At 35.1% G+C, this 24953-nt stretch overlaps 1 long non-coding RNA gene across 2 annotated transcripts in view; it reads left to right on the forward strand.

Moving 5' to 3' along the window:
* The first annotated feature begins 536 nt into the window (after nucleotides 1-536).
* LOC138169791 (uncharacterized) overlaps nucleotides 537-24953 on the forward strand; it is a 140344-nt gene continuing 115927 nt past the window's right edge. For both annotated transcript variants that reach the window (XR_011170466.1, XR_011170465.1), the window contains exon 1: nucleotides 537-690. This is a non-coding gene — a long non-coding RNA (uncharacterized lncRNA). The remainder of the gene's footprint in view (nucleotides 691-24953) is intronic.

The following is a 24953-nucleotide window of genomic DNA, read 5'->3' on the forward strand; positions in this document are numbered from 1 at the left end:
ATCCATCCATCCATCCATCCATCCATCCATCCATCCATCCATCCATCTATCCATCCATTCATCCATCCATCTATCCCCCCACACACATACAATCCTCTTTCTGCTTACAAGACTCTCATGGTATGGAAATTAGAACTTAGCCAATGGCATGATATGTGTATGCTTGTGTGACTTCCATATGGGATTGACACATGCTTTTCCTACCTTACCCTTCTTGTCCCTCAGTCACATTATAAGGAGGAGGGGAATGTGTCTCTTATTTTTTTATGGTGATTAAACCCTCTTCCTAAATCTCTTCCTCCTTAATAATATTACAGAAATATTTTTAGGTCCCCCATCCTTTTTATATAAAAGGTGGGTGAGGGAATTGATTATTAAATTATTAATGATAATTGATTGAGAAAGAATTTGTAAGGAAATAACTGCCTGAGTTATTTGAAATAGGGAATGGAATCTACTCCCTTGTGGCATGAAGGAACTAGGAAGAAATCATCCATCAACTTTAGAGATACAATTTTGGAATTGATCCTACTTTAGCAAGTAGCAACAAAGCTCCCTTTGTTGCCTGTTCAGTTTCACCAGCAGACTCCATCAGTTCCTGACCATTGAGCATTGTGACTCCTCAATTTTCAATTCCCATTTTCTACAATAGGCACTTGAGATCAGGAAGGTAAGGGCCTGTCTCCAAAGGTAAGTTGCACTGCTTGACCTTTCATATTAGTTTTCTTCACTTCATGGAACAAGCTAGAAAGATATGTGCTATCTGGAATCTGCTTTCTCTTCCTCAGAATCCTTCAGAAATGTTCCCATAAAACTAAGTTAAAATATGTCACCAAACTAGTGAACTATGCATGCAATAATCTGTACTTTTTTCCCTAGGAGGACTCGTAATTCAGATGTTACATTATTATTTTTATTTAGATTAGTTTGTCTCCAAACATTTTTGATAGTATATCTTTATCAGTAAATAATGTTTTACATGTACATTTCCTTATTTATAAATGACATACATTCACTACTTTTCTAGGAATTGTGCATGTTATAAAATGTTTACAAAACCTTAATTAAATTAAGATAAAATAATATATGATCCCAAAGTCATTAGGGAACCTATCACCTTTATTTATTAGGGAAGTGGCATGGCCACACTTGGCCTCTAGGAAAATCTCTTAGTTTTGTAGAGAATGGTTTTCATTGAAGAGAATCCTAAGGCAGAAAGATCAATTAGGAAATTATCTCAACAATCTAGGCGAGATCTAATAAGACCTTGAACAAGGGTTGTGGCTGTATGAGTAGAGAGAAGGGGTATAAATGCTAATGATTGTGGTAGAAATGATCAAATTGGGAATTGATTGGGGATATGGGTTGGGGAAAAGTGAGGAATCAAGGATAAGGAAGAAATTGAGAACCAGGGAACTAGAAGGATGATGGGAAATTCCATGGGAATAGAGAAGTTTGGAAGAGGGGTGATTTTTTTTTTTTTTTTGGGGAGAGAGAAAAAAAGGCACAAGCCCAGCTATAACTGCTTTTTTTTTTTTTATTTTTGGAGGGTGATTGGGGTTAAGTAATTTGTCCAGGGTCACATGACTAGTTTGTGTGTGTGTGTGTGTGTGTGTGTGTGTGTGTGTGTATGTGTGTTAAGTGTCTGATGTCAGATTTGAACTCAGGTCCTCCTGCCTCCAGGGCCAGTGCTCTATTTACTACGCCAGCTAGCCACCCCGATGGCTGCTTATTCTTTCCAAAGGAAAAATGTAAAGTATTTGTTAGGAGCAGATTAGTATTAGCACTTAATTAGTTCAGGTTAGATTTTGAACAGAATGAAACACTCACATGTCATTGATGTTTATTAAGAAAATATGCTTTACTTTGCTCTAACCAAGCAAGGATAATGAACAGAGATTCAATTGCCCTTTGATTTTTATTGATAAACCCCTCTCTTGCCTTTTTCTCCAAATGTAAATTATCTGGAGGAAATCAGTAGTGATTATTTTATTTTTAATTTGATTATAGGATTAAACTCCCTTCTTTAGGAAAAGTTAGCCCTAACAACTGAGCCAGACCAACGTAGTCTCTTAAATCAAGGTTATCTATAGATTTAGTGAATAGATAGCTTGACAAGACCTTATCATTTAGTAGCAGATAATCGAGAGCAATAATATAATCATAGGATTATAAGGTTGTTTTTTTTTAAAAGCAAAATTCCTCTTTCTAGTAGCTAGTAGGGGGTTTTTTCTAGTAGGGGGGTTGACCAAAGGTTAAATTACTCTTTCCAGTAGGTTTAAATTAAGTAATCTAATCTCCTCAAGTTAAGTTTTGCCTTCTGGCAGCAGGGAGGATGGCAGTTGACCACAAGTTTATCAATCACCAACCACAAATTTCACTTTCCTGGTCCCAGTTCTCTTTTCCTAGACTCCCTGAGGCAAATGGACCTTTCTGGAAATTGAGAAATCTTGTCTTTTATTACTCTGTGAGGCCCTTTAAAGTGATATTTCTCATTACAAAAGGCATCACCTATAGGTGTATTGCGTAAAGAAAACTCAGGAGCCGAATACTAGTCAGGTGTGTCTTGTCTAATTGAATTATGTTCAAAAGAGATTTCTTTTTTTAAGAATTTCTCCCATCCATTATAAAAATTAGCTTTATAAATTACTCCTTGTCTCTGAAATCTGAAGAGTCAGATGACCTTGTTTGATATGCAAATACTAGCTTTGCAAATTAAACACAAATACTTGGTTCCCAGTTTCTCTTTAATTTTATATAATTTAACATTTCTCATAGTCTCAGACACACACTGTCACAGGAGCTCCAACTCCATTTGGTTGGAGCGCTTTATGCTCTTAGGTGTCCAAGGAAGTTACACTCAAGTGAGACAGGGGCCAATCAGGTGTGAGGGAATGCTTTTCTAGCCTTTTAGTGAGAACTAAGCCCAATGTTGGGGGAAAGGGAGTTCTGGTCTTATTACAGTGTGTGTGTTGTGGAGAGTTGCTATCCTCCAATCTTTTCTCCAAAGTTTCTATGGCTATCCAGGGGACAAGTTGTGGGGACAATAGGGGGTAGGGTAGAAATTTTCCTGCATGACAGCTATGGGATCCTAGGTCACATCACATTATAATTGTATGGATGGGCCAGCTTCTGGTGCATCCACTGCAAGCCAGCAATGAGGAGGCAATGCCCATAAGTACTAAAGGGAGTAGTGTAATTATATTGGAGGCAAGTCATAACTAAGCATGGGAAGAGGGTCGGATTTGCTCCATCTTTCCACCTTCTTGATCAATCCCATCCTTTGGGGGTCAAGTCATAATATCTCCTTGGGATCTGTGCATGAGAACATTTATTTTGATTAACTCATCTTTCCAGTTTTCTTAGAGTAGTAATAGCTTTTTGTTCAGCTCTAGAAAAATTCTTTTTATAAAAAGAGAAATAATTAGATATACACACCTTATGAGCAGACTTTCTCTCCTTATCTTTCAATTGCTTCAAATACCCTAAAAAAGATTGTTTACAGTGTATTTAATATGCTTGCTGAATCAATCATATATCAATATTGATTCGTAGATCACACTTCATGACCTGAAACTTTCTTTAACATAAGATTTTGTGCCTCCATTTCTCTCTTTTTCTTCCTAGAAATCAATGCCATTACATGAAATCTCTATTAGAATAATGGCACTTTTCTCCTAATTCAAATTTCCTTGGTATTTTATTTGTCTATGTCAATAACAGATACTGCCCCTTCCTTTCTTTATGATTTGCCTATGTAATAAGAAATTGGAAAAGTCCAACCAATAAGAAATGGAAAATGAAGAAGAACTAGGAAGCAATATATATATATATATATATTTGTAGCATTTTAGTTATTGTAAAAATGCTATTTGATCTCATTTTTTCATTATGTTTTGGAAAAAAATCCATATTGCAATCATTTGGTGGATGTATTCATTTTGCATTGCAAAAAGGGTAATCTATATTTTAAAATTAAATTGGCATGGGACAAAATGAAACATTTATAGCTGTTGCTTAACCATATCTCATTTTTGTGTGAATCAAGAGAAAATTACAAATAGAGTTATGTCCTTTTGCAATTAGATGGTTGCTTGGCAATTTGTTTTTCCCTTAAGCTAACAAATGTTTGAAAATATATACTTTCAAAGCTTTAATTCCATATAGAATATAGAGGTAAAAGAAGGACTAAATAAGTAAAAAGACCAAGAATCAAAGAATAAAATACTAGAATAGAGGAAATGGAAGATAAATAATAAAGAAAATGGGGGGAAAAGAATAATGTTTTCTCCTTTGTGTTTGTTTTTTAGAGGAGTGGTGACAGTGGTCTGGATTTATGACTTAATAAATACCTGAAACTCCCAGTAAGGAAACTTCTTCCAGACATGTTATTACTAGAATTTGTTTGTAACTTACAGTTTTAGAGAATTTGCTTCAGAATATTGAGAGTTAAAATTATTTGTCTATTCTCATGTAGTCAAAAAATGCTGGAAGGACTATTTGAACATAAATTTTCCTATAAATGAGTTAGTATATGTTTTATTTTTTTTTGGGGGGGGTCATACAGTGAGAAATCAGGTGAAAGAGTTTTTTTTTTTTTTTACCATTTCCTCTTTGGTTTGCCACTTAGAAAAGCAATCAAGGGCTTAGTAAAGGAAAGTCACCTCCTAGAAAGGAAGGAAAGGCTCTTCACACACAAATATAAGGGGGAATGAGTTGTACAAGGGTGCTCTGAAGGTTTCCTGTTTCTGCGTATGATTGCTAGCTTAACCTGCTTAACTCCTCAGCTCTACCACCTGTTGCCTCTATTAAGATGAGTCTTCCACAAGATTTTCTCTGTTCAAAAGTTTAATAGTCTTCATGAGGTAGTTCACTATTACCTGAGGTTTCCAAGTGAATGCTGAATGACTGCTAGTCAGTGATGGTCTTGGAGTAGTCCGTGTTCAAGTCAAAATTTGACTTGATTATCTCCAAGGTTCCTTCTAACTCTGAGATCATGTAATGCACTATTGTCACATGGCAAATTTTATCCTTAAATGACATAAATAATGAAATAGTTTTCCATACTCAGTAATGATGTTGCATTTGAATAATAATAAAAATAAATAGCATCTATATAGTACTTTAAGATTTACAAAGTTCTTTACAGATATCTCACTTTATTCTCATAACAATCCTGGAAAGTAGGTCTTCCTTTTACAGATGAGAAACTGACAGGTGTTAAATGATTTGTTCAGGGTCATGTGGCTAGTAATGGCTGAGGTCAAATTTGAACTCAGGTCTTTCTGACTCCACTTCCTTCATTCTTATGCTCTGATCTACCCATAGAGAACTTTATGCATTTCAAAGTGCTAGCATAAACATTATTGAAGTGAATATACTTAAAATATCATGTTATATGCAAAACAGATACTGTTGTCCACATTTTAAGATAAGGAGACATTTTTTTCCTTATTTTTTTTGAAGGGGGGAATGCAGGGAAATTGGGGAACTATTTTTAGAGTGGTAACATGATTTGCTCAAATTCAGATAGCTAATATATACAGAACTAGCAGTAGAACCCAGCTCTCTTGATCCCTAGGTGATTCCTTAATTTTTTTTTACTCTAAGCTTGATTTCTTAAATAAGTTTAACATTTATGGTTGATCATTTTCTTAGAAATAAAATATCAGATGGTTCATTTCTCTCTTCCATCCTCTATCACTCTTTTCTTCTTCCCCCTTGTTTTTTAAGCAGTTGGGGTTAAGTAACTTGCTCAAGGTTACATGGCCAGTTATTTCTGGGTGTGGTGCTAAGTATCAGAGCCCAGATTCGATCCCAAGTCATCCCAACTCTGGGGCCAGTGCTCTCACTTGCTGTGCTACCTGGCCACCCCCTTCTTCCCTTTTTCTTTATCTCTCCTTACTTCCCTCCCTTTTTTCTTCCTTTCCTATGTTCTTTTTTCCCATTACCCTCCTCCTTTACTCCCTATCCCCTGCAGCTCCTTCTTCCTTCAGGAGGTCACCTATTCCATATAGCATTCTATTCTTGATAGTCTGCCTGAACTATTCCACAAGAAGACTGTTTCTTTAAAATTTCCAACAAAGGAAATTTGGAAACACAGCTAAACACTCATTTCTACTTAACAGTGCTGTAAAATTCTTCAAACTGATTAGTTAATAATTCATTCATTTTTCATTCATTCAACAAACACTTCTTAGGTGTCTACTGTGAGCCATTCACTTTACTAGGCATCAGAGAAGGTGCAAACAGAAGTAAATCATAATCTTTGATTTTAAGGAGGTTAATCAGTTCTATCTGGCTGAGTTGCAGTCCATTTTCTCTCTTCCATATGTGGGAGCCCATTTATGTTTCTTCTTTTTTTCTTCTAACCACATTCTTAGACTGCATTGTAGAAAGATGGCCTGGTTGTAATGATCTTTATTCCCTGTTTGCCACTTTAGTGGCCAGAATAAAGGAGAGAGGGATTTAAACTCAGGAAGATCTGGATTTGAATCCTTCCCCTGGAATTTACTAACTGTGTAATCAACGTCATCAAATTCTGTGAGCCATAGATTCTTTATCTATAAAATCTGGTTAATAAATCCTGAGAAACCAGGTGGCACAGTGCAGATAGAATGTGGGGTCTGGAGTCAGGAAGACTTGAGTTCAAATCTAGTCTCAGACACTTACTAGCTGTGTGACTCTGGGCATATCACATAATCATGTTTGCCTCAGTTTCTTCATCTGTAAAATGAGCTGGAGAAATGGCAAAGCACTGCAGTATCTTTGCAAAAAAAAACCTCAAATAGGGTCATGGAGTGTTGGACATGACCCAAACAACTGGACAACAAATACTTGCATGTTTTCTATAATACTCAAATGAGATAATGTATGAAGCACCTATAAATGTCAGCTTCTGTGACAATTGGTATCTCTAAAACACATCAGATATATTTTTAACCTTTTGGGGGTGGGAGGAAAAGGAAAGGAACAAAAATTTATTCAGCACCTTATATGTGACAGGCACCATGCATAGCACTTTTCAAATGTTATTTCATTTGACCCTTACAACAACCCTGGGTGTTAGGTGCTATTATTATCCCCATTTTACAGATGAAAAAATTGAAGCAGAAAGAAGTTAACTTGTCCAGTGTTACATAGGCACTAAGTGTCAAAAGCTAGATTTGAACTCATGTCTTCTTGACTCCAGTCTCAGAGCTCTCTCCACTGTGAAGCTAAATGCTTTGGAAGCATGATTCTTTAACAAGCAAGTTTTGTCCATTTTTATTTTACCCTTATGGAAAATCAGATTCAAAAAAATCTATTCAGCTCTTAATTTTGAAAAGCAAACCTACACATGATTTATTTAAATGCTTCAAAGATTTTCATAAATATTTTATATACTGATGGCAGAAGAGCCCAATAGATCCATGATCTAAGAAGAAGATGGTTATCATGTAATGAAAATAGAGTCAGTACTTGCTGTTGTTCAGTCATTTCAGCCATGTCTAACTCTCCACGATGCTATTTGGAGCTTTCTTGGCAAAAAACACTGGAGTAGATCACCATTTCTCCATCCCCTTCTGTTTTCCCTTTCCCTTCCCCTTCCCCTTCCCCTTCCCTACCCTTGGTTCCTGTGTCATTCAATTGCTCTTACTCGTAGCTCTTTCCATCTTTCTCTAAGATATTCAAGCTACTGGCATTCACAGGTGCTGCCTGATTCTGGTCCATGTTTTCATTTTTGTGATTTTGGTTGTTTTGACATTGATGATGAGAGAGGTAACAAAAATGATGGACTTTGGGTGTGAGGATTAAAAAAATAAAGATAAACTATCTCAATAATGACATCTATTTCACAAGGTGGGTTGCCTTTTTTATTTTTTGAAATGCTTTCAAATAATTTACTAGATTTTCTACCTTGAAATCAGGATTTAAAGAAGACTAGTCAGGAGATCTGGATTTTAAAATCTCACTGAGATTTGTTGTGTGGTTATGGGCAAGTCAATTTACCTTTCGGAGTCTCAGTTTCGTCACTCTAAAATAAAGATAATAATGTTACTTTACTTACCTCACAGGATTGTTATGAGGAAAACAAAACACAAGTGTTAGTTGTTATTGTGTTAAAAAAGCTTTCAAAAATGATAAACCATGTGAAGCAAAGAATATTACCTGTTAGTTGACAAGAATTTATTGAATGCCTGCTGTGAAGTCTTAATTCTACTTCAAAGCTTATGGAGCACATACGGCTGTATTAAATATATTTCTCTTGTAGTTTATCATAAAAGATGTTAGCACAATAAAATAATGAGAATCTTTGAACATCAAAGCAGACCTAGAGAAGGTGACCTGGTATACTGTAGTGAAAGAGCCATTTACTAAATGGAACAAATTTTACATCTTCAGAATATGACTAATTTTAAAATTAAATAAATACTTATATCTTTTGTTTTCATATCACTTACATTTCCCCTAGTTACACCACACTCTCTTACTGAACAGGCATCCCTTATAACAAAGATTTTTTCTTTAATAAAAGAAGAGAATAAAATCAGGAAAGCCAATAAATGCATGACAAAAATCTGATAATATATGCAATGAAATACATGATAATATGATTATAAATGCAACACATCTGTGGATCCCTTACCTCTGTAAAGGAGTAGTTGGTAGATGTATCTTTTTTATCTCTTCTTTGGAGGGGGAGATATTTTCTCTTTTTAATTTTGCAATATCCATTTGCAATTGTTTTGTGGTGGTTGTTCATTCCACTTATACTATTGTATCCTTTGCATATATGGTTAGATGACTAGACTTCATTTTCCTCATCTAATTAAATAGCTAATTAACTACATGACCCTAGGTACATCTTTGGACTTAGGTTTTCTTTTCTGTAAAATTTTGGGTTTTAGATCTGATCATTTGTAAAGTCAACTCCCAGCTCACTGTAAATAAGGATGGGTCCACGGAACCCAAAATAATTTTATAAAGCTGAAAAGGAATAGAAATGAATCAGCAAGACTTTTGAGAACAATTAAAACAGGGATTCACAGAATGAATCCTGTACTTCACATCAGTCATAGAGAAACCTAGGGACGTGGTAAGTGTTGGAAGAAGTGGAGGCATGAATGAAGTGATTAGATGAAAAAAATGATGAAAAGAATCAGATTTATCTAAGTCAGGTAAATTGGAACTTGGGGAGTAGGAGAAGATGAATCAATTAATCCATCAAAAACACTTATTAAGCACCTGCTATGTGTTAGACATAATGGATGAAATAGCAGTTTTTTTAAATAATTCTTATTTCTAGAAGAAAAAATGTGTCACTAGAAATTATAGTTAGTGAATAATAATAAAAGTGCTGTTAATCTAGGGTTTGGAGTTGATGGAAAAGTTGTACACACAAATTCAACATGCTCATCATACCCACTTTCCTTCAAAATACAATTCTAGAGATTTATTCGTGTTCACTTTTTCTCTGAAACTTACATGTTGACTGACTGAATCTTAGAGTTCTGTGAAGCACAATTCCCTTACTATTGTAAGTGTGAATAGGTCTAGGGCTAAAGGTGTATCAAAGTTGTCATAGCAATTGAATTTTACAGGCTGTCCCAAAAGTCTTAGTGCCAGAGGCTCTGCACTGATGGGCATTTACACTGGGTTCATTTTTTCTAAGTAATTCACTCTGCCAGTTTAGAAAACATTGTTCATCTCTGACACAATCAAGATTCAAAATCTGAGTCAATATATATTAACCAAAAGATCTCTAAAGTTTGATGAACAGAAGAGTAAGGTTCTATAATCTAACATGAGTGAGGAAGGTCCAAATGTTACAAAATCTGAAAATTTTGTCACCCTTGTTTTATTGTGGGTGTAGGTTTTTATTCCTGGCCTGGTTTCCAGATTCCTTTTAAGATAGATCATCTGGACAGTTACTTGTGACTACTATCATCACCCTCCAGAGAGCTATGAATAAATTTCCTCTCTATATAAATTTCACCAAGTAGAGTAGTAAGATTTCTAAAATGCCTATATCCAGATTTAAAAGTCAATGAGAAAAGTAGCAATAAAGTATGTGAAAAACTGTGAAGAGGCATAAATTTGTTTTTTTTTTTCCACTAATTTCACTAATCAACAAAAGAGTGGTTAGAATATGAATGCTATCTGTGTTTGTTCTTTCAACATTCATTTTCTTCCCTCATCATTGGGGCTTTTCAAAGAGGTGACCATGACTCACAATTCCTCATTACTGGAAAATCTAACAAGGAACAGTCTATACTGTGTCTCTTTGGTATCCCTGTTTCCAATTGCAGGTTTCCATCTGGTCTCTCTTGCCCAACCTTTCTGCTCCCTTTTCCTATCATTCTTTGACTTGTTTGATTCATATCCCCATTTCTGGCTATGCTCCATTCCTTTCATCCTTATGTCTCTGCTCACTGATAGTCTGGTAGTATGAACAGCCATACTGCTGATTAGGGGAATGGCTGAATGCACTATAGAATGTAAATATGATGGATTGTTATTTTGCAGTAAGAAATCATAAATATGAATGTCAGAGAAATACTGACAGATTTGTATGATTTTGTATAGAATAGAGTAGGCAATAAATGATGATATATATGGGGCACCCCATATTCATTCCTCAGACTAGCTACCTCTACTTCAAAGTACTCTATAGGCCTACATTCATTCAAACACAACAATTCACAATCCTTCACCAATGTGTTTAGTTTTAATTTTGTCAACCTGAGGACACAACTAGTTCAAAGCTGTCATTTAATAAAATCTTTACAATTTTAAGGAAGTTTGCAATAGAACATCCTCCTTCTTCCCAGGCCCAGCATAGGGTATAATTCCTCACAAATATATAGCTCATGAGTGGAGAAAGAGAACATCAATAGAGGTGAAAGGCCCACTTGTGGGGAATTCCTGTAGAGGAACAACTCACAATTGCGATGCTGTAAGTGCACTGATATTGCATGGCGATGTCTTTATGGGTTTTTGTAATGGTAATGGGAGTTTGAAGATCTTCCCTACCCCTTGTATTGGCAATCAAACAGAAGTAGTTAATACCTTGTTTGGGCTATTTAACTATTTAGCACCTTGTTTCAGTTCATGATTGTATCAACTATTAAGATCCAGAACTTCTGAATCCCACAGTGAGAGGAATTTGCTTATGTCACAGGAAGGGGCAGAGCAGGGAGGAGTTAATACCATATATAAGGAAAATCCCAAACTAGAGAGCCAGAAATGCTGAGAGCAAGAGAGCTGCTGGCATCCTGGGAGCTTCTGACAGCCATTCCAAGTTGGGAACTGCTGGGAGCCAGAGATTCTGGGAGCCAGCAGGAACTTCTAGGAGCCAGCCAGAGGTGCTGGGAGCAAGAACTTCTGAGAGCCCAAACTGCTGGGAGTGAACAGCATGGAGACTGAGCTGCTACTGCTGGAGAGAGAGAGCAGAACTGAGAACTGAATTAAGAACGGAGAAGAAAATTGAGAACTGAGAAATGAGAAGAGAGGAGAACTGGGAGGAAGCATGGCTGTGGTGCCAGTACTTTGTCTGTTTTGATGTTACTTTGTTGTATTTGTCTGCTGATACATGATATTGCTGTTGTCACAGAAGCCCTGGCACCTGACTGCTGGTTCAGAAGCCCTGAAAGAGGATTTTATTTTTGTATGTTTACAGAAATTCTGGAGGAGTATCTTACTCATATTTTCAGAGGTCCTGGGACTATACTGATGATTTATGTTGATTCCTCAGACCTTCTTGTTGGGTCTATGTTGATTTCACAGGCAGAAAGTGAATTGATGATGGTACTGGCAATGTGCATAAATATTATTGTGGCTTTTTGAAGCTATGCCTTCCCAGGAACAGAAACTGTGAAGTACTTGAGGTGGTCTGGACACTGTGAGCTTCAACATGGAACAGGAACTGGACAAGGAGCTGGACAAGGAACTGGGTGCTGCCTGTCTTTGAACCCAGGTGAAAGTGGCATAGATTCAGATAGGAGCTGGGACCATGGAAGAGGAACCATGGAAGCTGAGAGACAGCCTCAAGTCAAGATGAAAAGATTTCTTCTTGGGTACCTGATGCTGACTGAGAAGATTATGATTTACCGTGACTAGGGGTGGACAATTTTGACCTTTGTACTTTATGTCTATTAAGGAAGTTTGCTTCCTTAAGGATGATTGAGATAAGGACTTACTGACGGATTGTACTTTGTGTCCCTTAAGGAGGCTTGCCTCCTTAAAGATGATTGAGTTAAGTTCTTACTGAATGATATCTTTTGCTTAAAACTATATGACCACTTTGGTGAAAACTACGTGGCCATTTTAGTGAAAAGTTGCTATGTCACAACATTGTGAATGCTGTATTTTGATTTCTGTGAATATTTTGCTTTAATTTACTGCTGAATAGAGAGTTCACTATACTATGTAATCAGAACCTTGAAGCTGTTCAAAGCAGCAGTCCTCTGGAAAGCTGCTCATGCTTGGCTTTACAGTTTTTAGGGCACTACTCCCTCACTGAGTTTTCTCCCTGCTGAATGCTCTGTACTAGACTGTACTGGTCTTGTGGTCACAGGTAAACCAGCTGTCTCTTCTAGGTTGGTCTCATGATGACTGCTGGTGTTTTTACTTTGCTGGTTCAATAGTGCCCCTCATTGGACTATACCATTAGCAGCTTGAGCCTTGACCTCTGTTACCATCTTCTTGATACATTTGCCTTAAGCCTTCTCAATTTCAGTAACAATTTTAGCCCTTCCTCTAAGGTTAAGGACAGGTTGAGGGCTCTTTATGTTTAGTCATAACACCCAGATAACAAAAGCTAGGATTAGACACCTCCCAGCTGATTAGGTATTTCCAGCTTGATTCTGTTTTAGGTGGAGGTCAAAATCTTCTGTTGCAGATAACAATGCAATGTATACTTAGATATGCTCAGTATTCCCAAGATCCTCTCTGGTTTAGCAAGCTAATGCTTTTGAATTAGAAAAATAGCTAAGGAGGCAAAGTCAGTGTTTCCTACCCACCTAGTCTGATTGATATGGTCCAACATCCCTGTGTACACAGATTCCAGTAATGTGGATGAGAAGAATATAAAGAGATGCTGACCTCAGAGCAATTTTAATTACTAGAAACAAGTAATCAAAAACTCATTTCTCCTCTCTAAATGTTGGATGCCTACCAATAAAGCATGTTGTAGGTACTCAGGCACTTTCACTATGTTGGAGGTTTTTGTTTAGTCTTTTCTTTATTAAAAGGCAAAGTTGCAGTTACAGGCTGGATGTAAATAAATAAATTTTATCATGTAAAAATAACTAATAGCAATAGTGTATATACCATAAATGTTTTACTGTCTAATATCTAAATAAGCATTGTAGATAGGTTCCTTGAACAAAATTAAGTAGTCAAATGCACCAGGGAAAACTTTAGTTTATTTTATGATAGTGCACTGTACATGTAGCTTTCAGAAATGTACTGTTTCACAAAAAGAAATATCTTCTATTATATGTTGCATTATAAATGTCCTGCCTAAGAAAATGGTCAGAGTGAACCATTTTGAAGTGGAGAAGAAACTACACACATATATGTATAAATATACATACACATGTATGTAACATGTTATATGTTTATATGTTATTCAACACATACACACATGTGTATGTGTGTATAAAACATATGTTCTTACTGTTGTTTAAATGCCTATTTTTCAAATCACATGACTAGCATAGGAAAAAATAGAATATCTGGAGAAAAACTTAGTCATACATTGCCTTATCATGGTTCCTCATGAAGAACTGGCAGGATGTGTTTTATGGGTTTTAATTTTTGCTTTCACATTTTTCTCTTAGTTATTTCCTCTTAGAAACTTCGTCAAAATTGATATTTTTTTCTATTCTCTGTGGGTTTGGAGAAGTACAAGCCAATAAAATTCAGACTTGTCTAATGGTAGTAAAACACAAGACTTTGACATAGTTCTGGAATTATGGTTTATACCTAAAGATTTTATGTATGTATATATGTATGTACATACACACATATACATATATACACACACAATATAATGTAGACTTATAATATATACACCACATAGAAGCATGTATATTTTGATGTTATATGCAAATATACATGCATCATCCATATCTAAATCTACTTATACACATATGCATGATTACATATCATGAAAGTGGCTGTAGAGTCTCAAAAACCAAAATAACAGAGCATAAACATGTTCATGTATGCATATAAGTATGTCCACACAAATATATATGAATCCCACAAATATAGATATATGTGTATTCTCCATATAATTACAACTTACATAATATCTATCCCATAGATAATTGGCATATTGATGTATATTCTCCATATATTGCTATACATTATACATTAGAATTATATATTATTAATTATATGCTATACATTAGAATTATATGTAACATGCACAGTTCATTACATCTATCTTTCTATCTCTCTCTCTTTCTATCCTCCAAAAGAAGTCTTGTTATAATGTCTCATTGAGGCATGGAGATGGCTCCAAGTTCTCAATGCCACAATTCATGGATATCCCATAGTTGCCAGTTCTTTTCAGTTTAAATGTCATGTGAGCAAAATGCAAAGTCTGGTAGCTTCCCCTATCACACCTCAATCTCTAGAGAAAGTGGGTTCACTGAGAGGAATATATTGGGAGAAGGAGATAGGGAGAGATAGAATAGGGTAAATTAACTCTTATGGGAAAGGCAGGAGAAAACTGTTGCAATGGAGGGGAAGAGCAGGAAGGTGAAAGGGAATGGGTCAACCTTACTCTCGTTGAGTTTGGCTTAAGGACAAAATAACATACACACTCATTGGGGTATCTTACCCTACAGGAAAGTAGGGGGAAAAGGTTTGGGAGGGGGGATGATGGAAGGGAGGGCAGATTGGGGGAGAGAGTAGTTAGAAGCATGCACTTTTGAAAAAGGAACAGGGTCAAAGTAGAAAATAGAATAAGTGGGGGGAGGGATAGGATGGAGGGAAATATAGTTAGTCTTTTGCAATATATCTACTATGGAAACTTTTTGTGTAACTACACATATACAACCTATATTGAATTGCTTATCTTCCCAGTTGGGGTGGGTGAGGAGGGAAGAAGGGAAAGAATCTGGAAGTTTTAAAAACAAATGTTAATAAAATTGTTTTACATGCAACTGGGAAATAAGATATACAGGCACTTGGGTATAGAAATCCATCTTGCCCTCCTAGAAAGTTAGAGGGGGGATGAGGGATGATATAAGAGAGAACAGATTGGTGGAAGAGGTAATCAGTAGGCTCCCTATTTTGGGGTGGTGGGTAGGGGAAAGACAGGGAGAAAATTTGTAACTCAAAATCTTTTGGAAATGAATGTTGAAAACTAAAAATAAATAAAAAAATTGGGGGGTGGGGAAGTGGGCTCACTCAGCACAATTTCTACATCAATATTGGTCCCATCAATTTCCCTTATAGATGTTCCTGCAGTTTTCTATCACACTGTTGACTCATACCAAGTTAGTAATTCATCAAAATCCTTATATAACTGTCAGAGGAAGTATTATCTACCCATATCTCTCTCATGTTTTACTTTTGAAGTTAATGCTTGAAACCAGGTTATGACTTTTTTTTTCTATTATTTCTATCTTCTTACATTTAATCCACTATTCTATCCTGTCCTGAACTTTTTGAATCTTGATCCTCATTCCTTTGATTAAGGTTCATAGGTCTAGAGCAGGGATGTGTCTCAGAGTACATCCAGTCCAATTTTGGTAGCTGTTCCTAGATTTCTATTATATATAAATCTAATGAACATGCCTACTTCAACTTTATCTAAATCATTGATCAAAAAGTTCAATGGTATAGACAGACATCTTTGGTACATCCTACTGGGGGTCTCCTTCCTAGTTGCTCTACAGCCAAATATGTTTTTTTTAGTTTAGATACTTGAGGAAGAAGAATGATTTGTCAAATTACAAATTTTCCTAGTTCACGTTAAAGTTAGGGGTTTTATTTTTTGTTTACTAATATGTGGAGAAAAGTATGTCCCAAATGAACTTGGCCATGAGTGAGACTTTGTGGCTTACAGTATAATTTTCAAATTCAGAAATGCTATTTGGAGGAGTGTTCACTGAAGAAATTCATAAATAAAAAATTTATTACAGTAAGTGAAAACTGCCTTTTCAAAAACCAAGAGAGGTAACTAGAAAAAATGTAGTCACTAAGTAACCTGCATTTGTATCAAATTTTTATGTTTATCAATTTTTTCTCCCACACCTGGTGATCCAAATAATGTGATTATAGGTTCTATGCAAAAATTTTGATATTGACAATTTTTCTCTATGAAATATAAAATTCACTCTGAACCCCTCAGAAGTGTGCAGAGCCTAACATTAACATAAATTTAAAAAGTACCCTGTAAGAATGAGAAAACCAAAAAACAGAACCCTGTCATAAAGAGTTATAATGATGACAGGGAAGCTCAATACACAAAGAAGAACATAGTTTTAAAATATCTATAAATAAAATCTCAAATAAAAATGCAGGTTGGACATAAGTCCAACAAGAATTCCTAGAATATTTAGAAAACTGTGTACATGAAGGTTTATAGCAGTTCCATTTTTAAAAATTAAAAATTGAAAAAAATTCTATTAATTGGGAAATATTTGAATAATTTGTAACATATGAATGTCATGCTATTTTATTTTGCCATAGGAAATGATGAAAGGGATGTTTTCAGAGAAACATGGGAAAACATGAATGGTGTAATGAGAAGTGAAGTGAGCAGAACCACAAAAACAATTTCTAAAACAATGAAAACACTGTATGAGAAACACTTTTGAAAAATTTGAGAACTGTGTTTATTGAAAGTCCTACCCACAGTTCTAGAGGAGTCATGAGGAAGCATAGTATCCACCTCCTGCTAGAGACATGATACATTCAAGGTGCAGAATTAGATATACATTTTCAAAGAGGGCCAATATGTGGATATGTTTTCACTTGACTATGCACATTAAAAAATATTTTGGACTCAAATGCCAGAACACAAATACAGAAGAAGGAAAAGAAACAAAAACATTATAAGCTTAAATATTGGTAATTAAATACAAATTAAGAAAAAAAGCATATCATGTGCATAGCAGAACATAAACAAAGATTTGAAATATGTAAAAATAAAATTTCTTCTCAAGAAAGACTGTATGATAAATAATATATGTTGTGTTGAGACTATGCACATTTTTATTTATTTTTTTAACTTGATGAACATTTGTTGTCAGTGATTTTACTGGTTTGACTATTTGTAGTCCTAGAAGAGGCCTGTATTTCTTTCACATTTGTACAAACATTCACAAAGTAGTGTATGTTCACCTTACATTGCACATTTACATATTTTTTTCCTTTTTAAGCATATTTATTTATTTTTGTTTTTCAACATTCATTTCCACAAGATTTTAAGTTACAAATTTTCTCCCCACCTCTCCCCTACCTGCACCCCAAGATAGTGAGCCTACTGAATACCCCTTCCCCCAATGTGTTCTCTCTTATATACTTCCCCATCCCTCTCTAACTTTCTAGAATAGCAAGATGGATTTCTATACCCCACTTATTAAATTAAAAATTTAATTTCTTTAAAATTTTTAAAGAAAGATTTTGTTTTTCTTTTTCAAGTGGTGATGAGGATTTGAGAAGGACTAGGCATTAGAGAGAGGGTTACAAAAAAGAAGGAAAAGTAAAGAGGTCTTTGATGTATTTTAAAAAATGCAGAACAGAATTGAGGAATTGCCAATGGAAGCTTAAATAGGATAGCATTGAAAGTTACATAATTAATTTATTATATACTTTAAGTGGAAAAGAAAATTGTACCTTTTACCTCCACTCTTTCATGTGCAAGTCTCTTTTTACATATGGCGTTGAATATGGAAATGTTCATTTTGTGTATTTGATATTTGTTAAATTCAGAATTAAAATGAAATTGAAAGAAAACAATAGGGAAAATTTTTGGAAATTCTTGTCCTGGAATTATTTAGCTTTTTTTTAATGTGAGTATAACCATGTCTAAGAATTCTTTTTTCCTTCACACTTTCTGGCATTTTCTTATTCATTCACACTCTAAGGGTGAGATGCCCATGTCAGATTCCACTTTCCTCTCTGAAGCTGAAAAGCTTAAAAGAAAGTGCTATTAATTTAGAGAAATAGTGCACATAGGAATTTTATCAAGGAGTGCAATTACTCAATGACATCCACTCTAAACTGAAGCTTTAGACAATCACAGAATTGGCAGAAAGAGGTGAAAATGACTGATTGATGATGGCAGTGCTTGATGTTATCAATATTCTTAATTGATGGAAGTGGAACGTTTTGCAAATCTTTTCATACCCATTTATCAGTGTGTTTACAGATAGACTAGAGAATTTGGTGGTGACTAATGGTGGTGGGTGAAAAGCTGGCTCTGCATGAAACATTAATCTCATACATTATTTTTCTCATTGGTGCAAACACTTTGACCATTTTCTTAGGTACTCAAATTAATATATAAAGATGAATGGTTATCCTCCCCACAATGAGAGTATTTTTAGACTAAGTGAAGAGATGGAACCATTGAATCAATAACTATTAGAGTTGAGACTTTACAGTCTATCTTGTCTAACTCTCTCCTTTTTCAGATGAATAAACTGAGTTCTAGAAATTAAATAATACCTTTTCTTTTTACTATAAGTTTCCCATTAGTCAGAATTGTTGAAGTAATCAAAGATATTTTTTTTCAAAAAAATCATTAAAGAGGCAGCTAGGTGGTACAGAGAATAGAGCACCAGCTCTAGAGTCAGGAGGACCTGAGTTAAAATCTGATCTCAGACACATAACTAGCCATGTGACCTTGGGCAAGTCACTTAACCCTAATTGCACTACCTTCCCTCCTCCAACCCCCCCCCCAAATATAATTAAAAATCTGGGGCAACTAGGTGGCACAATGAATAGAGCACTGGCCCTGGAGTCAGGAGGACCTGAGTTCAAATCCAGCCCCCGACACTTAACACTTATCCATGAGACCTTGGCCAAGTCACTTAACCCCAATTGCCCTGCCTTCCCCCCTTCAAAAAAATCATTAAAAATGAAAGTGATGAGAATATTTTCATTGATTTAGCTCTGTATTGATATTGATCTGAATGTCTTTTCAGGAGTTCTCCTCCTAGAGACTTGCTGTCAGTAAGGCAAAAGTGCACATTACCCCATGAAAAATGAACTGTGATTTGAGACAATGATTTTGGTCTTTTTACCTATGGTGATTTTTATTGAATGATGCAGATGAAGGAATCAGAAGTTTTTTTCTTAATTCTTGAACTGTCTAGTCAATTGACTTAAATATCCAATATGATTTCTTCACTTGGTCATATGAAGTTACACTTTTTAAAAGAAATTCAGCATTGAAATCTCAGCTTTCTTTAGAAAAAATGGCTGTCCAGAATTTTACAAAATTAATTCTAGTCCAGTTTTGATGTTGTTTTGATAAGAGGAAAGGGAAGACGGTATAAAAGATAGAGATATGTCTTTGAAGCCAGGAATATATTCAGGTTCCCTTCCTGCCTCTGACACATCCTACCTGAGTGACCCATTCATGTGAGCTCTCATTGTTCAAATTAAATCTGGAATTTTGAACCAAAAGCACCAACCTACATGAGTAGATGGAGTTTCTCCACCTAGGAATTTCCTGTACCAAATATCCTCACAGACAAATCTCCCATCTCTTTAAAATAGAACTCCATTAGATAACATTTTTCCCTTTTTATGCTTGTTCTTTTTTGGTGGGAGGAGGAGGAAGGCATCTAGAATATAAAGGTTACAAATTATGTTAAAAGAGGCATTATTATAGCTTATCCTTTTAAAATTTTTGGTTCACTTCTCAGCAAAAAAAGGAACAGAAATTTAAATAGAAGACACATCTTATTAGCTATTAAATCTTTGCAGAAAATAATGAAGCAGAAGACCAGCATCCTTTTATATTGGAAATGAAATCATGGGTATTAATGATAAATGCTTTTCTCTTATTTTTAAGGATTTAGAGTATTCTTCCACATTCTTCTTAATAGTTTATAATCCTTCATTAGAGAATTATTTTTTTTCATTCCTTTGATAACCTATTTATTTGAGAATCAGTTTTAGGCATTTCTTTCAGTTTTCTATATTTCTTGATACCAAATCATTTTCCAAGAAATTTGATAATTTTCCCCCCTTCATCTGCTTCCCTTCTTACCATTGATTTTGTTTTGTTTTGTAATTCTCTTTATAACATCTTTGATTCAGAATATGTCTTCTACTTATAACTTTAAATGAAAGATGATCTATTTCCAGGGCCATGGTAGCAGAGTGAGGAAGGAACTCCCTGGAGCCCTCGCAAATTCCCTTCCAAGCAACTTTAAAAAACACCTCATGGGCAGTTAGGTGGCACAGGTAATAGGACACTGTGCCTGGACTCAGGGGGAGCTGAGTTCAAATCCAGCCTTAGACACTTGATCTTACTTACTGTGTGACCTTGGGCAAGTCACTTAACCCCAATTACTTTGCCTTCCCCCCACTTCTGAATTGATCTAGGAACAAGGAAGTGCTTACTAGCAGAAAAGGAAAGGTCTGTTTCACTGGGTGAAAGAATAACAAGATCCTAGAGCAGCAGCAGCCAGAGCAATCTCCTTTACAGTAGGGAGTCTGAAGCAAAGTTCTAAGCCTGGGTAACCCACCAGCCCAGATCCTCCCTCCTGCAGGCCAGCAACCTCTGAGGCAAGCCTATGCTGCACAGCAGGGCCCCATAAGAGTGGCCATACATCCAGTACAGTCTCTCATCCATGTCACCCATGGCCCTCTAGCAGAGAGATTCTATTTCCATAGCAACCAAGCAGCAGAACCCTGACAGTGAGGCAGGTCAGCAGTGAAATCTCATGCCAAGGGGAGGCCAAGAAGCAGGCCCCTTCTCCCAAGACAGCACAGAGGTCACCCTTGCAGTGCAAACAAGCAGCTAGGCCACAAAGCCCAATATAAGTCATTAGCAAAAGCAAGAAAGACTTGAAAAATTTCACTTTCTTTTGCTCATTTAAAAAAATTGAGTCTTATTGTACAAAATGAGTAATATAGAAATACTTTACATGATTGCACATATATAATCTATATCTGATTGCTTATGATCTCAGGGAGGTAGGAGGCGAGGGAAGAAGAGAGGGATAGAATTTGGAACTCAAAACTTAAAAAAAAAATATTAACATTGTTTTACCATGCAATTGGGGAAAATAAAATATTATATTAAGAAAGAAAGGAAGATGATCTACTTCTCCTTTAATTTTTTAATAATATGATATTTCATATTCAGGTTATATATCCATTTTGAATTTATTGTGAAATATGTAAGCTGGTGACATAAGATTAATTTCTTTCAGACTGCTGTTTTCCCAGCAGGGCTTATCAAATAATCAGTTCTGTCCTGATTTATGTTGAAAACCTCTGTTTTCAAGTTTATCAAACACTGTATTATTGAGTTCCATTATTTTTATTCTCCATTGTTTAGTTTGTTCAACTGATGAATTTATCTGTTTTTAACTACTGCCAAATGTTTTTTTTGTGACTATTCCTTTTCCCTCCCTCTCACAGTGGTATGGAAAAACCAGAAGGCAGAGGTTTACTCTAGCTAAGGCTGTAGTGTTCTGTGTTATAATAATACTCAGAAAGACTACTGATGAACATAGGGAATATCAAAATGTGCATATATTCACTGGAATTATCTGCATAAAAGTACCAAGCCTATTTCTGGGGCCAGTTCTGTGGTCTCTGAAGTTATTTTGGACAGGTACTGAGGGTGGGGAATTTGAACTGCCCAATATGAGAGGAAGATGACATAGTTTTGAGGTCCATTCCTTAGGGAAATAACAATAATGTCCATAGTAAGAACCATAAAACATCTGACAAAATTATAACTTAATTATAACTCATGACTCTGAAGAAGATATAATAGAAATTACCTCCAGCTTTATCTCTTTGCAGAAGTGGGAGGCCCATAAGTTTTACATTGTATATGTTTTTAGATTTTTTAAAATGTATTGATCAGTTGTGCTCATTTTTCTTTTTTCTTTTTTTTGTCTAAAAATGCTAGTTTTATATGATCTGACTCTCTGGGAAGAGGAAGAAGAGGGCTACTGTGAAAAAGAAAACAAAAGATATCAATAAAATTGCATTTTATTAAAAACTGCCATGCAAGTAATGCATTATAAATACAATTCATTATTCCAATTCAACATTAGGTTTGATGGAAAAATTTTAATTTAATGTATAAAGGAATGCTCAGAAAACAGATAGTCCCTATTTCTGGCTCTTTAGAGGTTTTCTTTATACTCTCCTCCCGTCTTTCATTCTTTGTCCCTTTATTACATATACATATATATCTATACACACACTCACATGTATGTATATATATATAGATACAAAATGCATGTGAATGTCTGTATGTGTTTCTGTATATGCATATATATACACACACATTTACATTCACATATATATTACCAACGTTCTATTGTCATTATATACCTGGGTGTTATGGGATAGTATAATCTCCAAAGAATTAAAATAGAATAGTTTACAGAGGACACCAGAAAGGCATATGGTAGGTTTGAGCAATGGGGAAACTTTTCAGATGTTAAGTCTAGGCTGAAAGGATGTCACCAGAAGGATATATGAATGGAAAAGATAAGCTGATTTCAATAGGTAAGTGACCAGGATGTAAAAACTCAAATCATTAATAAATAAAGGATCAAGGAAGAAACTATGTTTTTGATTTGTAGACATGGGGAGATTTTATGACAAAACTAGTGACATATAGTATCATACAAGATAAAATGGCCATTTTTATTATATAAAATTAAAAGATTTTTCACAAACAAATCAAATGTGTAAAATTTGGAAGAGAAATGTGAGACTGGGAAAAAATTTTGCTGCAAGTTTCCCTGACAAAGGTCTCATATGTAATGTTTATGTATATGTGTGTGGCTGTATGTATGGAAGTGATTCATATTTATAAGGCTGAAAGTAATTATCTGATAGATAAATCCTAGATCAAAGGTTATAAATCATTTTCAAAGGAAGAAATCCAAATGATCAGCAATAATGTGAAAAATACTCCAAATTACTAATATTTAGAAAGATGCAAATTCAAGCAACTTTAAGTTTCCACTTCTCAACTTTCAGACTGACAAAATGAAAGAGTAAGATGAGAAGTGTTGGAGGGACTGTGGGAAAATAGGCACACTAGTGCGTTCTTGGTGGAACAATGAATTAGTCCTGCCAATCTAGAAAGCAATTTGGAACTATGCCCCAGAAGTTATTAAAATGTAACTTTGACATCGCTGTATCACTACTAAGCCTAAAGAAATTTGTAAAAGGAGGAAAATGTTGTACAGGTAAAAAATGATTATAACAACGCATTATTCCTGTTCTTTTCATGGTGACCTAAGATTAGAAACTAAGAGGATCCTACTGGGAAATGACTAAACCATCAATGGTCTATGAACGCAAAGGAATATTGTTGTCTTAAGAAATGATAAAATAGACAATTTCTGAGGAAAATTAAAAATATCTCAATGAGAAGATGCAGTTTCAACTAGAATGTCAAGTTGTACAATCATAACATTATAGAGAAAAACCATGACTCCAAAAGGAAGTAGATGATACATGCCATTTATCTCTTGAGAGAGAGGCAATGAACTAAAAATTCAGAAAGACATGTACATTTCTGAATAAGCTCGATGTGGGAACTTGTTTTTGCTGGAATATGATGTTATGAATCAAGAACTTTATTTCTAATTTAATAATTTGGGAGGGGAAGAAGTAATACAGATAGATTAAAAACATCAAAAGAAAAATGAAAAATATTAATCAAAAAGATAGTTTGGCCACATGGGAAGAGTGAGGGATAATAGATAGACATACTAATGTTTCATTGATATACTGATGATGTCAGGAAGCCTCACGGCATGTTGTTTGCCTTCTGGCAAAATAAAGGGAACAATGGACAAGAGTAGTAGAAAATGGTCAGAGATGGAAGGGTTGTAATATATATCTTCAGAGGAAATATTCAAATTATTGAGATCAAAACAGTTACATGTGATTACGAATATAAAATTAAACTCCTCTGATTGAACAATTCTACTTTTTGTAATTCCACTTTTACTTTTATCTCAGAATCTCAGAGGTCATTTTGTCTTAACCAAGAATGAATTTGTTACTAAGCAGGACCTTTTCTCTAATGTCTAGAAAGCTATTGCACTCTTGCCTTTCTATAGGGATATAATGTTTTCAAATGGTTTCTTTCCCTTTAAACGAGTTCTTTGCAATCTTAAGAAAAGCTCTTTTTACAATGCAGAGATCCTGCACTGTGCTAACTCTTCCTTAAAAAGCAACCCCCTGAAACAAAACAATATATAAGATCTCTCCACTGAGCAAATTCTGTTTTCCTGACTACTATGATGTTCTGTCTTTTATTAGGTAATATTATGCTATTCATTGGTTTTCTTTTGATCTTTCTGTTATGCTATTTGCCTTATTAAAACCTATAAAAACCTGACTATTTTCTTAAACTGTGAATAAGAATGACAACAAAATAAATTGGGGAATGAAGAAAGGGAAAGAGGGCAGAAAAGGAACATTGGAAGCTATTTCTCTGAAAATTACTAGAGTTGAGACAATAATGGAAGGAATAATCAATATGATGACCTCTGCTACAATCACCTGGGGTGGAACTATTTAATAAAGCCAGGTCTTAGCCACCCTACTGATTTGTATACCATGATAGTCTGTCTTTTATTCTAGCAGTTTCTTTATAAAAGATAAATTCAGACTGCATCTCAGAGAAATTTCTGAATCAAATAAACAGAATAATTTATCTATGCTTCTCTTTCTTTCTTTTCTTCTTTCAATTCCTTCCTTCCTTCCTTCCTTTCTTC

The sequence above is a fragment of the Petaurus breviceps genome, unplaced genomic scaffold, assembly GCF_028583685.1.
Source record: "Petaurus breviceps papuanus isolate PSGF00001 unplaced genomic scaffold, PetGlider_PUasm1.0 126, whole genome shotgun sequence".
NCBI lineage: Eukaryota > Metazoa > Chordata > Mammalia > Diprotodontia > Petauridae > Petaurus > Petaurus breviceps.